The sequence below is a fragment of the Leptonychotes weddellii genome, chromosome 5, assembly GCF_054177405.1.
Source record: "Leptonychotes weddellii isolate Sample4059 chromosome 5, ASM5417740v2, whole genome shotgun sequence".
Taxonomy (NCBI): domain Eukaryota; kingdom Metazoa; phylum Chordata; class Mammalia; order Carnivora; family Phocidae; genus Leptonychotes; species Leptonychotes weddellii.
In genome coordinates, this window is record NC_138373.1 from 134,015,909 (window position 1) to 134,032,194 (window position 16,286).

Here is a 16,286-nt window from a genome sequence, read left to right on the forward strand (position 1 = left end):
CTGTACTGCTCGTCTCCCAGCTGCCCACCTGTCCGTAAGGGGGCGTACATGGGGCAAGGTTAATGGTACCTGGCCATCTGTGACCCACATTCCCCATCTTTCTGGACCTTCCTCCAGTACTCAGGACCTGAATTTCCCTACCAAAATGGCCCTGAGATTGCTTCTGGGACGTGCGTACATCCCTTCCCCAGATTCATCCTCCTGACAGCACCCCGGATCCAAGAGAGGTCAGGAGAATCCTCGTGGCATGGGATGGAGCCAGATGTGGAAGGGAAAAGGGGCGGGGCATGGGCCAGGGGCCCCCGTTTGATCTCTTAGCTCTGTCCCCCAAGATATATGGGCAGGCTTGGATGTCTTTGCATATTTTCTATGATTATGTCTCATTTAAGAAATTATACTACAATCAGTAGAAAAGTTTCCCAAGACTCGGCCTCGGGAAATCTTAACGCCTCTGTGTGTTGCCTAGAACCAGTCAGGCCTAAACTTGCATACCAAATCTACCACCACTATCCGTGTGCCTTTAGATAAACTGCTTAGACTTTCTGAGCTTTATGTTCCCCAAATGAAAAAAATATGGATATAGGGGTAGTTAAATAAGGTGATATATTTATGACAACGTTTTAAGTGGTGTTCCCTGTTGCCCTGGAATTGAGAGCTAAAACCCAAAACTGAGGGGGAAGAGGTAGTATGTATCCCACATTCAAAGGAAATACCAGTTAAGTATGCATCAACAGTCAAGGCCACAAACCTCCCACAGTGCCTATCAAGAGACAACCAAACCCTCTCTGCTACCCCCATTATAACTCCAACCCTTCCCCTCAGCAGAACCCTGGCAAGAGTTATTAAAGAGTCATGGGAATGCAATAAAAGTAAAATACAGCAATTTAAAAATGCATACAAGGCAGAAAAAGCAGCAAAAGAAACACTGGTAATGAAATATAGAAAATAACAGAGCTAGTATTCATAATGAGTCATAAAGTAAATGACAGCAATATACAACATTTGCATTTAAAACATATTCTTTTTGGGCTATTGGTAGCCAAAGTAAGAGATCATGCTGGGCACATGCACTAAGAGAAATGACGTCCCATTTTTGGCCCTTGACACCGAGAACTCTGGAAAAAGGTGAAGAGATCATCGACCAACTGAGGAATGTCCTGTAAAATAGACTAAAGGAAAGAATTTGATGAAGGAAGAGTTATAAAAACAACTTCCTTCTCTTCTTTAAGTATCTGAAAGTATGATTTTTCAGGGCCCTGTTGCACGGTGTTTAAAACATCAGAGGAATTGAACTCCTAGAGCGGGAGTAGGATTTGGGCCAATGAGACGTAATTATTAACCAGAAGTATGTTCTGGACATCTGAAAGACCCTTTACTATTATACTCTCCTGGCACTTTCTGTGAGACCATAACATAAAATACATGACACACTATACTGTTACCGAGAAGAATTTGCTGAGAAAATGTTCTCGTTATAAGCAGTTTATCCAAATTGGGAAGGCGGTTTATGGATCGGAATACTGACATACAGAAAGATACCTGATTCTGGTGGGAATATTTTAGCTGTGTTCAAATCCTGGCTTTTCTATCAGCTGAACGATTTCAGGCAAGTCACTCAAGATTTCTGAGCCTCGTTTCCTTCTTAGAAGAACGGGAGATCACAATCTCACTTGGCAGATACATTGACAGGGTTCAAAGTGATCTCGAATGCAAAGGACCAAGAGTGGGTCTTGCACAGAGAAATGCTCCATCGGTGCGGGCTGTTCCTGGCCCAGCAGCTTTGACTATCTGCCATACAAATACAACGGGGACTGGCTCAGTACCATTTACATACCAGTAATTCCCGAAATGTTAATATCGCTTCACGTTTAAGAAGACCCAATTGCTAGTTCTTACACTTTTGAAAATTGCCATAATTTTTCTTACATATTGAAAAAAATGAGGTCTAGAAAAGTCGAGTTGCTGATTTCTTTGGCAAGACACAAAGGATGAGGAATCTAATCTGGCCGTTAGGCAAAGGTGGACTCGTCATTTGATCAATAAAAAGTTCAAGAGAAGAAAGAGAGCTGTGTAACTGACCAAGTAATTACTCTTTCCCAGAAGTCGGTAAGTAAGAGTTGTGTTGATTAGGTAGTTGGTGGCGGTATAGCCACACGCTGCTCCATCGTGTTGGCCGTGGCAGCAGGCCCCCGGTTCTGGTTTCTGAGGGGACAGTGGCTCACAGCGGAAACCCCACCCTCCGAAGAATCTCTCCCTTTAAGCCAGCCCTGCTTAGCCTAGAGGTTATGTCCATCCCACTCCACCCTTCTACAACCCACAACTAATGACAGACTGACCACAGATAAAAATGGTGGTTCGATTAATGCTCCACAGCTCCCCAGTAGGGTCAGGCTGGAGTATCTCCAGGTGAGACTTCATCCTTGCTTAGCTCCTCCGCCTACCTTGTCCTGCTTCCTTCGTTTCCTTCTCTTGGAGGCTCTTGCCCAATTAAATAGCACCACTGAATTCCTGTCTCCAGTTCTGCTCCCAGGAAACCCAACCTAAGACACCGGAGAAAGGAGATTATTAACGATTGATTTTTTTACTAACGATTAATTTTATTTTTGAAACAAATTCAAAGAATGAAAATTAGGATTCAGGTGTAACACAAAAAGGAAAGCATTTTTTTAAAGATTTTATTTATTTATTTGAGAGAGAGAGAGAGAGAGAGTGAGCATGAGCAGGGGGGAGAGGCAGAGGGAGAAGCAGACTCACCGCTGAGCAGGGAGCCCAATGCAGGGCTCGATCCCAGGACCCTGAGATCATGACCTAAGCCCAAGGAAGATTCTTAACCAACTGAGCCACCCAGATGCCCCAAAAGAAAGCATTTAAAACTTAGAGTTCTAAAGCAACTTCAAATATTTTTGTCATTTGAGGGGTACCTGGATGGCTCAGTAGATTAAGGATCCAACTCTTGATTTCAGCTCAGATCATGATCTCAGGGTAGTGAGATGGATAGGGCTCTGTGCTGGGTGTGGGGCCTGCTTAAAATTCTCTCTCTCTTCCCCCTTCTAGAAACAAAAAAAACCAAATTGTTTAAAATCTTTTTGTCATTTGAAAATAGAAAAATTGTAAAAGACTATGAATGTGATGTTAAAATATTTAAACCACTCCTATTGCACTTGCCACAGATCAATAATGGCATAGAATGGGAATCTGTCATATAAAATAGCCCATTAAGTTTCTCAATGTTATTATGGTTTAAGGAAAAATGCTTTCTTTATTCCCTCCCCCTCAATCCCTAAACTTTAACCCTCATGTTTCCCAAGTTTAGAGAGAGCATTGGTGGCCAATAAGGCAAATTTTGGTCAAAACTCCCTAATAAAATTGACAGAGATACCTGTCATCCTAATGCACAAAAAAGTTTTCTGTTTTTTAGAGCATTGATGGTCTGAACACGCTGTCAGCCTCTGCTGATACACTAGATGAGATTTCAGAACTTAAATATCCTCTTTTTATTGCAAGACTGAAATTGAGTATTTCTCGGAATGCCACTCAAAGTCTTTAAGAAAATCTGAGATCATTCCAAAGAGGCATGGGAATTCAAAACCATAAAGAATGAGAGAATTAAATAAGAGAAAATAAGGTTTTAGCATACTAAATTACATCATGTCCAGTTTCTATGGTGTTTTTAATACCATATATAGGGTATTTTAAATACTACCCTATAACTAAACATGCAGAACAGCTTACAGCAAAATACCAACCTCAAATACTGGATTGTCTTTGCCTACCTTTTTTTTTTTTTTTAATCAGAGTATCTTGCAACCGTAACTAGTGTTCTTATTATGTACATCATCACATTTCTTTTACGGACAGCCATCTGTACAGATAAGTTTTGAAGTTACTAGTGAACCTGAATATCATATCTAAGAAATCTGCAACTCAGAACTCAGAAGAGAGGGTGCAGGTGAAGAACTTTAACCCCAACTGGTCACAGTGAGGTTAATCAAAACTGATGAAGGATACCGCAGATCTTAGGACACTCCCCAAAGGTAGAGTGATCATACCTCCCTCTTTGTCCTGGAAAATCCCAGGCATGCCTCGTCAACATTCTCAACCATGCTCAAATAATCTAAACTGAGGAAGAGAAAAGTAGCAGAAGATAAGATAAATTGGTTAACCCGAAATCATATTTTGCTATTGGGAAATCTCCCATGTCTGGCTTTAGATAGTTAAGGATGCCAACAAGTATCTACTGTGAGATTTCGGGGGTCAAAGAAGTTCATCCACACTGAAATAAGCAGATTACTGCCTCTTCCTCGATTCTTTTCTTACTTCACCAGTGAAGAGAGAATATATTAATTCCTTATTGTTGAAAAAGGTTGTAGTAGAAGAGACTCTTATTTTTTTTTTTAAGATTTTATTTATTTATTCATGAGAGACAGAGAGAGAGAGAAGCAGAGGCAGAGGGAAAAGCAGGCTCTCCGCAGAGCAGGGAGCCTGATGTGGGACTCGATCCCAGGACCCTGGGATCATGACCTGAGCTGAAGGCAGACGCTTAACCGACTGAGCCACCCAGGCGTCCCAAGAGACTCTTATATAAACTAAATGATTTTGTATTATTTTCTGGTAGAAAATATTTGATCAATTCATTGTCTGAAGACTCCGGATTTCGACCAGCCAAATACTTTTACCTTCTTGGAGGGTTTTGGCAGGTTTTCTCTCCTTAGGAAATGAGTTGGAAAACATCAGTGAGACTTCAAAGCCATGGCTCGAGGTTATCTTCTGATTTATGAAATGACTGTTTCCATCACTTATCAGAACACTGAGTCCTTCTTGTGGAATTGCAATCCTTGTATGTAAATAGAATCAGGGATTGCTGGTTACCATATTCATTGTAAAAAATACCTCTCCTGAGAGGTCAGTACATGACAGAAGTCTAAAAAGCTGTGTGAGGTACAGAAGAATGTCTGGTGAGTGTGCAGTGCTAGAGATTGGGAAACACAGCCTTGTTTTCCTTAATTCATGCTCAATATTGTAGTTTTCCAAACGAGGGCATTACTCCCTCTCCAAAGTTTCTGTTGATTTCCCTTATTTCTGATCCCCCTCACTCTCCATAACTGAGAGTCAAGAGCAGTAGATCTCATTCTGACTATGCCTCTGTCGTGTTATCGGAGTTTGAACAAGTTACAGAACCTCTGAAGTCCTCAGGTTTCCCACCCCTTAAATGAGAATCGTAGTCCAGAAAACCTCAGAGGAATATAAATAAATAAATAAATAAATAAATAAATAAATAAATAAATAAAATAAAAGTCCAGATCTGCCCCCAGAGATTCTGATGCAGGAGATCCTGGTGAGCTTGGTAAATATGTATATCTATATACTTAGAAAGCTGTCTGGATGATTTTGTTCATGAGCTAGTGAGTCTCATATCTAATATTAGACAATCTCTGAGAACTTTCACAGGCTTACAAATTTGAAATCTATTCTATAGTAATAGAGAAATTTGACATGAAATAATTTCCACTACTCATGGTTGCTGATTCTTCAAATGGCAACTTCTGAATCATTCTGTGTATCCTTGGTAACATTAAATAGCCATTCATTTCAATGGGTATGGAGAGATGAAAGAACCAAGAAAAAAAAATCAAACCAATTAAACCTGCCTTTGGAATTGCACGGATGTCTCTGGGCAGACCGACCTTTCGCTTTTTTCCTCAGTTGTGTTGTTACATAAAGGTATCAACCATGATTCTCTCAGAATAAGGTGGTTGTACTTAAGTGGGGTAACTGAGGGAAGTTGTACAAAGGGACTATCTACTCAGATGTGGATAGCGGGAAGGAAACCCAAAAATCATCGCTCTGAAGAGAAAGGCAAGAAAACCGTTACCAGCACCTAGAGATCTGGGTTGCTCAGTTAGAGTTGTGGCCTTAGGTAAAGGGACAGGGCCCATCTTCGGTCACCTGGCAGGGAGAAAGTCAGGCTACTGAATCCCTGGCCTCGATTTCTGCCCTTCTTCCAACATGCTGCTGATGTCTACTGCCTCTCATTGATTCTTCCCACCCGGGGGAGGGAAGCAAGGATGAGGCAGGACCTATGTAGAATCAGGGTCCTGGGGCACAGAGTAAAATGTAGAGGGATTTGGAGGGACAGAAGGTGATTAGCCTGCACAAGACCTAGCTCCTCCCCAGTGGTTTCAAATCTCCATGATCTGAACATCAGTATCTTGTTTAAATGTTGTTTCTTACCTTATTCACATAAATGCTTCCTGTTTAGCTCCCTGACCCAGCTCAGCTGTCTTCTATTCTGTAAGGCTGTCCTTGCCCCTTGCCCACAGGCAATAGCAAGCCCTCTACATGCTAAGAACTAACTTTTTAAGTTTCCTTTCTACATCATGTCTTAGGCCCATACTTAAGTTATTATTGACCCTCTCAAATTTTGAATAATCTACATCAAAGTGCTCTTGAAGCAACTGTATTTAGATTAGAGATTAGAGATTACGCTTTAATGAGGTAATTAAGTTAAAACAAATTGAGGGGTCTGATAGAATAGACAGTTTTTTGGTTTTCAATCACATTTGACAACATCCATGGCTGATTCGCTCTATCTCTTCCTGTCAATACGCCCACCTGAGAAAACACAAACCATGGGAATATTGCATAGTAAGCACAGAAAACTAGGTGAACCTTGCAGAACAGCCTTCCTGCCTGGGGCTTCCAGCTCTGATACCCTGATGCCCCCATCCCCACCGCACAGGTGGATTGGTCAGGGAAAGTGGAATAATTCCATGAGGTGATGATAACCCCTTCTTCATCTCTGGCCTACCATCTTTTTTCTAATCTCCAAGATATCTAATCTCCATGTTACTGAATTACTTGAAATATGACAATTCTATGTGCATGGAGTTTTGTTTTCCTTCCATATAGTACATTTCAGTTATATGTTCCTGTAGATAAATTCTTATCACTTGTATTGAACTTGGAAAGCCCCGTACTAACTAATATTGGAAAGCCATTTCTTAGAAAGGACTATTTTTGATAAACATATTTGTTTTTGTGGATTCTTTTGAACATTTATTTCAGATACCTTTGAATTTCTTTACAGATTACAGGTAAATGAGATCTTAAATTTAAAAGCATTATTTTAATATCTGTTTTATAGAAAACTCTCAGTAAAGAAGTTATGTATGATGGTGATCACAATAGTTTACATATGTAAAACCATCATATTTTATGAGACATATTGTCTCGTTTACTCCTGTGAAGTAGGTATTGGTAGGACCCCTTTATTATAAAGAGAAAATTAACACTGAGGAGTTACTTGAATTCCTCCACTAAGATCACCCAAGAGAAAAGCAACAAATCTCCCATTCAAATTCAGCTTTTTGGATTTCCAAATCTGGTGACGTTTTACTATAAAGTTCCTTCTCTGGCAACTGGTGTATATCCCTCTGTGCACTTATTTTTTCATAATATCACCTTTTATTTTCTCACACCCATGATTTCATGATGCCTCAAACAGGAAACCAATCTCTTTTCAGCCTAGGGGACTTTGAGAAACCCTTGTGAGGGGTTTGGTATGCTGTTGTGACAAACCAGGTTATTTTTTCACATGGACCCATAGTTCTGGGTACAGAGCTCCTGAAATCTCTTGGCACATTACTGGCCCTCTGGGTTTGCACCTTAATTAACTACCAAGGATTCCATTTCTTCTGAACTTGGAGGCTTGCTTGTTATTGCCATCTGTTATAGGCTGAACCATGTCCTCCCAAAATTCACACGATGAACCCCTATCCTCTGGTACCTTAGAATGCAACTGTATTTAGAGATTAGGCTTTAATGAGGTAATTAAGTTAAAATTAGGCCACTTGTGTGGGCCTTAAGCCAGTATCACTGGAGCCCCTAGAAGAAGAGGAAGTTAGGATTCACAAAGGGACACCAGGATGTGCATGCACAGAGGAAACACCATGTGAAGACATGGCAAGAAGGTGACCATCTGCAAACAAGGCAAAAAGCCTCTAAAAAAACAACCCTACTCACACCCTGGGCTTGGACTCTAGCCTCCAGAACTAGGAGAAAATTAATTTCTGTTGGTTAAGCCCCCCAGTTTGTGGCATTTTTTGTTTTGGCGGCCCCAGCAGACAAAAGACTCCATTCTCTTGAGGAGGAGTCCTAATTTGAGCTTACACATGTTTTCTGGGTTATCCTTCCTGCTCCCTGCCAGTCTGCATAGCTGGATCCCAGAGGCTCCCTAACTTCATGCTCCCACCTGTCCTTCTTTCCCCACTGGCTTTATTCTGACTCCCTAGAACTTCCTGATGTGAAAAACCTACCTGTCACCGCTGATTTTCATTATCCTATTGCCTGCAGATGCCGTGGTAGGTGCCCTTTGATAAGAGATATAAACAATTCCCCACCTTCCACCATTTTCAGTACCAGCCTCCCTGAACTCCTCCGGAATTCTGAATAAGCTCTGCTATTTTTTACCTCTAGGCTGACTCAATACACCCTGTCCTTGGACTGAATCTCCGTCCACTCCCACCTTCCCTTTGCCTGGCCAATTCCTACCAATCCTTCAACTCTCGACTTAGAAATAACTTCCTCGAGAAGCTTTTTCTTAGGCCACAAGACCGAGATAGCCCACACATTCTCTTCTACCACCCAGCACGTTCATCTTATTATATTGCAGCTCAGAGGTTCTCAAACTTCAGCATCAGAGTTAAACATAGGGCTTGTTAAAACAAAGACTGCTGGGCCCCAATTCAGATTTTCTGGTTCAATAGATTTGGGATGAGTTCAATAATTTGCATTTTTAGCAAGTTCCCAGGTGACACAGATGCTATTAGTACTGAGACCACCCTTTGAGAATGACTGCTACAGATAAATGGCCTATTTCCTTCCATTAGCCTCCCCCATTTTACCACCAATAAATTGCACTCTCTTTAAGGGTAATGATTTTGTCTTTCAAATCACTGTGTGCCCAAGATTTTGGACAGTGCCAGAAGCATGAGACATAGTCAACACATAATTGTTTAATATCTAAATGAATGAACACAGGCATTCTTGACCTCGAAAGAATACTTTTTAGAATAACAGTATGCTTAAGAAGATTTTGTACCAAAGATATTTAAAAATATACAAATAAGAGAAGCAGTAGTCTTTTAGAAAAGGTTAAGTGCGCAAAACCATAGTGTTGTTTATACTGGTTGATACGTACACAATTGTTTTACTGAAAATCTGACTAGGGTTATTTTGCCTCAGGGAAATGTAACCTGTGCAGCTGAAAAAAATGAAATGCAAAATAAGATGTGAAAATGAGGCATTAGGAAAACAGGTCATTAATGAACACAGAAGGAAGCCAGAAAGAAACACAACACAGAAGGGCCACTAAGACCCATGATTCCCCCACTGGTGAAACTTCACATCACAAATCAGAGTGTAGAGGATGGAAGAAGTAAAAGCTCAGGGCCCTTGCTGAGGCTGGGGTGGTCTGACTCTACGAGAAAAAGCAGAAACAGCTGCACCCCCTTCCGGCTCCGTCACGTTACCAGAGTACTTTTACCGAAGTTTTACTGTGCCCTGCAGCCCCCAAGCCTCCCTCCCAACCTTCACTTCATGGTCCCATCAACCCATTATGGCAGGGAGCACCAACGCAGGGACCCACTGGGCCGCACATCACGGACTCAGCTGCAGCCACATAAATATTAGTGCTCTGGGGCCACCAGAAAGAAAGAGTAGACGTGATTTATCAGCTCCACAGCCCTCTTTCCAATATTTTTCTTTGGCTTTCATAACGTGGCAAGACAATCCAGTAAAGAGCCTCATTTTGCTGACTAGCCAGCTCACCAGCAATTTATGCTTCTATGGACTCCAGAGAGCAAAGCAACATCACTTCTTAAACATCTGAGGGGGTGAAAAGGGTCTCACGGGTTTGTTGACCCAACTGAGTTTATCTTTAGCCATCCAGGAAAAAGTGAGCGTTCAGGTTCTTGTCATTGGCAGAAAGTTCTTTCTAGATGCTGATTCTCAGTGTCTAGAGATTGAATCCAGTCTTCACGCTGGTATCAGACTGTGATCAGTCTCACACAGACATCTTCTATCAGCACTTTCCTCTTTGACATTCTTCAGCGTTTCCCTCGGTCCATAGCTAGGGTACCGATAGGTCTCAGCTAGGCAGGGACGTTCCTGGTGTACCCTCTTGTCAGAGTAAATATTAGTAACACCTCTCCTTTTCTCTCCAAAGTGTCCTGGCTTCGATGATCTATGCTCACTCTTTTGATAGCGTCCCATATGAGGCTTTTTATGATCTGGCTCCACCTTCATGTCTGTTATCATCTTAGGCCATCTCTACCTCCCTGCACCAGCCATAGTGGATTAATTATTTTCTCAGATAATTTTTTCTCTGTACCTTCGCATACGCAGTTCCCTCTGCCTGGATTGTACTCTCTGTTACCACTTAACTGAACCATTCCCTTGTTAAATACCCGCTGAGCCTCCACCCATATTCTGGTGGGCCTGGCCTTGTCTTCCTCCTAGAAATAACCAATGAGAAATTCCTCCTAAGTGTTGGTAATAACTCTTTGAGCAGCCTTTCCCACTCAGGTTGGATGGACTGCATTAGGCTTGGGCTATGAGTACACTCTCCATCCACAGCATAACTCATGAACTGCGGCCCAATTCTGAACATACTGTATGACTCCTGATACTCCTTGAAAATAATATTGCATGAAGACAGATAAAATCCTAGGAGGGAGCGCTAAAATGAATTGATTTGGGGGCATTTGATTTCTCTCCCAAATTCTTTAGTTCTAAGTGTGTTCCACAAATTCTAACATAGGTTGAAAGGCCGGAGATCAACATGAGTATTCTGCCTTTCTCAGCCTTTAGCATGTGGAATGCCCACACCTTGTGTATTTTCTGTCAGAAAATGCTTCAGTGTCCAGTTTCCCAAGCTGTCTCATTGCCTTTTGATACCAACGACTATATTGAAAGCAAAGTTTGCAGAAAGTCTGAGATGATTTTAATGAAGGAGATTTAGCCCCAAAGGTTAATGGGATTGTCATTGTGTAAAGAGTAATGCTTTTCAATGGTGACAAAGTGATAATCAACAGCTTTCAAGTCACCTCATCCATCATCCATTTGGATTGTGTTTTGCTACTGATGTAAAGTTTAATACAGAGTTGTCCACAGAGCATCCTGGCTCCTTTCCCCACGCTGACCCCAGTGGTACATCTCAGCCAACATCTGGGCACCACAGCTGTGAGGCTTTCGAAAAGCTTGTACACACGCCTCTTTTCCAGGGGTAATGTGCTGAACAACACATGTGCTCATTTGAAGGATGCACTCTGACCCTACAGGCATTGCTTGTGGTGTGATGGGTCCTATAAAATATTTAGTCATGTATTTTATTATTTTAATCAAAGGAAGCATAGCACTGACATTTCAGTAAGTAAATGAAGGAACAAAGCAAGACTTTGCCACGGACATTAGTACTCACATCCAAACAGAAAACGGATTTATTAACCAAGGGCCTTTCCAAAACAAACCTAAGGCATTATGTGTCAAGACAAACTACAGTTGTTCTACTTTGAACAACTCCACAGAAGGACAGAAGAGGTGTTCCAGCCAAAAAGAAAAAAAAAAAAAAAAAAAGGAAAGGAATAGAAAAAGGTTAAGTGATTTTCACAGCATTTTCCCAACAGTCTTGTGTTTGAAATGGGCATTTAAAAGCATTCTTTTGTAGTACTGTCGGTAGTGACCAACAAATCATCCTCACCTAGAAAATTACAGAGGCTTTCAAAATGCATGAAAGAGGAAAGAGCTACCACTGGAAGGGCCAGCTGTAAATAAGACCTCTTTGGCACGCAGCTCTGATGGAGACTAGTAATGGTGCCACTTTGTGCTTTTGCTTTCTGTTCACTTGTCCTGGACATATTTCATAGGGAGAGGGGGACGTCACCTAAGAGTTGTATAATCTCTTGGATTATAAAATTCATGGCTTTATGTGACCAACACCTAGCCATGCCCCCTTTGGAATTGTCAACATCTAACTCTATGATGTAACTGCATAGGATTAATGATTTTGGATGCGCATGAAAAAGAATGTTTACCTGGTATTTACAGATGCCCTTGACTTGCTAAAATAATTTGCTCTACTTCTACATCATTTCAAAAAAAAAATTTTTTTTTTTTTTGCCCCACCGAAGTTTTTCCTCACCTTCTTTGCATGTTTTTCCAGTATTTTTTCTTAGTGTAAAAGCCATGAAGATAAACTGTTTTATTAAAAATCCAAGAAATATTGGGATTTTATTCTATTATTTTGAGACCTATTATTACACTCTCTAGTGTTCACTTTTGAAAACAATTGAATTGATACTTAAAATATAATGTAAACAATTATTTTTCTCATTTGGGAAATATATTTTAGAGTAATATTAGAAATATGCAATGTATCTTCTGATAAAAGCCTGAATTAAGGCAGTACAAATTCCAACTGCATGTTCTATTTTTGTTTTTAATCTTTATATTTCACTCATCTCTCTGATTAACCGTGTTTCCCTCTTTCTTTATTTCGTAGTTTTAAACTTGTAATGACATCTACTTGCGTCTGAATTGCTCGTCACAATAAAATATTCATTTTCCCCAAAGCATCTCATTCATTCTTACTAGAAGTTTAATTTAGATGGTTTGTTTTAAAATTGTTGTTGCCGCTGTAGTTTGTAGGCTTCACTACATCCTGTACACTATGATTTACAAATGTTAGCTGTCCTCGCACGAAGTTACACTTCAACTTAAGTCATTTCCCCCAGACTTTCTCTTATCCCAACTTTGGATATCCTCATGTCATGAAAGAGTTTGATTTTCTACAAGATCCTCAAAATTTTGTAGGAAGGTGTTTTCTTTTACTCACTACTAATCCACTAAATTATGTATATGATTCTAATTTTCTTCTCATGTTTTAAGGTTTTCATATAAATATCTCACAAACGGTCTGCCCAACAATTAACCATTCACAAGATTTTTTTAAAAGGCCAAGGGGCACATGATGGGCAAATATTAAGCCTATTAAGGAGAAAGTGTGAAGCCAAGAGAATATTTATACAGGCTGGCTTTCTGCACAATGAACTCAACAAAACTCATGAGATTCACACAGGAGATTTTCTTTCTTTCTTTTTTTTTTTTTTTAATTTATTTACACACAGGAGATTTTCTATGGGACCATAAATTAATCAGATTGAACCGATGACAATGCAGGAACACAATGAATGTGTTCTGTGGCATGTTCAGGCACCTTACACACACACACACACACACCCCTAATAATGAATCATTTTAGCAAAAGCTGTCAAGTTTTCAATTTAATCCAGACAGAGGAAAAAAGGTTCCTGTATTCACTCTTAACCCCAAGTATGGAAGATGGGGGGGAATTACATGGGGGTGTGAGGGTAAACTGAGGTTAGGCTACACAGAAGGAAGATTTAAAATAAAACTTGAAAGCACTGCGTCCATGAGATGAGAAGAAAGCAGGAGACACCAGAAGTACCCATGACAAACCTGGTTTACTTCACAGTTTTGCCAGCAATACCGGAAGCTCCATTCCTCTAAGAAAATGGCTCCTTCCTCACAGGAGAACTATAGTTTGGCCAGTTACAATTCCATTTGGCTTATTGGCTCTATACACTGGTAGTTGTGAATGGCAAAATCCAGTTATTTCAATTATTTCACAATTAACCTTGGAACAATTATCTATCAATTAGTAAGGCATGTACTTTTTGCAACTACTATCATAGGCAACAGGATAGTGTGCAGGTAGAGGAAAGTGAAATATAAGTGATGCGCACTGGGTGTTATACGTAAGTGATGAATCACTAAATTCTACTCCTGAAACTAATATTACACTGTATGTTAACTAACTGGAATTTAAACAAAAACTTGAAACTTAAATAAATAAAGTTTGATGTCCCCAGTCATTTGGTATCTCCTTTATCCATCGGGCTCCCAGCAAGCCCCTTTCCCTTTTCTGAACATCACGCCCGTGGGGATGTAGCTAAGTGCAGATCTGCATGTTTCTCCTCTACGTGTCTCCTTATTTCCAAAGGACAATGGTCTCCATCTCCACTGAAAACAAAATGTACACCATGCAGGTTTAAGATTAACCAACTGCTATGTAGACAGGTTAAGATACAAAAGGAGAAGACTCTTTTTAGTTTATTTCATTTTGCCTTTCAGGAGTTTAAATAAAAACACATAGAACTGGAAATAAACAGGATTCAAAAATTGTTATTATTATGACACATTTGTTTTTTGGGCAGGAAAATATTAACCTAAGAAATTGTTCAGATGACCAAGTCAGGAGCAAAAACACCTGGCACAGGGAAGCATGAAAATAAAATGCCAGTCTTGAAGAGAGAAATTGCAATGGATTAATTTCTGCTGGGGTTCAACATGCTATGCCATAGCAAACAAATAAGAATCGTGCTGGGTCTTGATTTGTCAGATTCCTTTAATTTACTAAGACTGCATATTAAACGAAATTGTTAGCAGCTGGTTGTCTACAAAAACCTAGCTAAACTCCTGGGAGCTGTTGTATAGCTGCCTTCTTAAAACCTGTCCCAGTGTGCACCAAACTGATGTTGGAATGAAAAAGATAACTCTTTCCAAATTGCCTTATTTCAGCTACTCAAATTCATCTTCAGAAACCCAGGGGACATTTTCCTCAAACACTATGTTCTCTATCGCTGAAAACAATGATGGTTTCCTCCCGAAACTTCTTTGTGCTCCCTTCACTCTGGTAGAATTTTTTGTGAATTCCTTGGCCTACACGCTCCGCACACTTGGCCATCCTGACTCACAGAAGATCACAGCAAACCACTTTTGTAATCCCAGGCTTAGCTCTTGAATCTTGTCTCCTTCCTGAGGCCTTCCAATTTTCTCAAAATGCCTATGATCCAGATTCCCTACTCACACATGTCTAAATGGCAATCTGGGCGCCTGGGTGGCTCAGTTGGTTAAGCGACTGCCTTCGGCTCAGGTCATGATCCTGGAGTCCCTGGATCGAGTCCCGCATCGGGCTCCCTGCTCGGCAGGGAGTCTGCTTCTCCCTCTGACCTTCCTCCCTCTCATGCTCTCTGTCTCTCATTCTTTCTCTCTCAAATAAATAAATAAAATCTTTAAAAATAAATAAATAAATAAATAAATAAATAAATAAATAAATGGCAATCTGATGGCTTGCAACTAGAAGCAAAAAGGGATTTTTCTTGAAACAACTAAACAAATCACAACAGTGTGTGAAGTCAGTCTCAAGCTTAACTAATAAATATTGGGAAAATCTACCATCTGAAACATATTTTAAGAATTGGACATAGGTTTGGCTTTTTTTTTTTTTCTTTCTTTTCAGGAAGAGATCTTCCTGCTAATAAAATTGATTTGTTATAAAATTTTGGTTTAGTTTGGCTCTTTTTACTCAGTTAAATAGATGACTTATGGAAAATCAAAGTTTCAGCCCAACTTTTCCCATTTGGCAATTTTCATTTTCTGATATTAGATAATTAACAAATTGTGTGTTGGAATGCTTTGTCACCTCAAGAGCATTTGGGGGAAATGTTGCTTTGCCTACCCAGTAATGGCTTAAATGAAAGAACATGCTCAAAAGAATGCTTTATCTCCATGCATAAAACATACTGAATATTTAGGATTTTAATTGCTACACACCATGTGCATACTCGTTTGTATATTTATATACATCTTTAAAGGGCAAGGGGGAAGGATAATTTTATGACTATAATTCACAATGAACAAGTCACTGAAAATTTCTATTAACTCAAAAATTTATTAAAAAAAATTCTTTGGGGGGCGCCTGGGTGGCTCAGTTGGTTAAGAGACTGCCTTCGGCTCAGGTCATGATCCTGGAGTCCCAGGATAGAGCCCTAAATCGGGCTCCCTGCTCAGCAGCGAGTCTGCTTCTCCCTCTGACCCTCCCCCTTCTTATGTGCTCTCTCTCTCTCTCTCTCCTTCTCGCTCTCTCAAATAAATAAAATCTTTAAAAAAATAAATAAAGAATTCTTTGGGAAAAAAATCCTGTTTTTTTCTCTATAAGGTAACAGGTATTTTTGTGTGTTTGTGAAAAAAAAAAAAAAACTAAACAATATAGTGAATTGCTCTGGATAAAAAGGTAATATTGACTATTTCTTAGACTTTCTACTTCTTTGCTAAATGGATAATTCGGAACGGGGAGGTGCAGTTCTATTTCTGTTTGTTGTTTACAAAAAAAAATGCTAATGTAACAGTGTATGAGTAATTAAAAG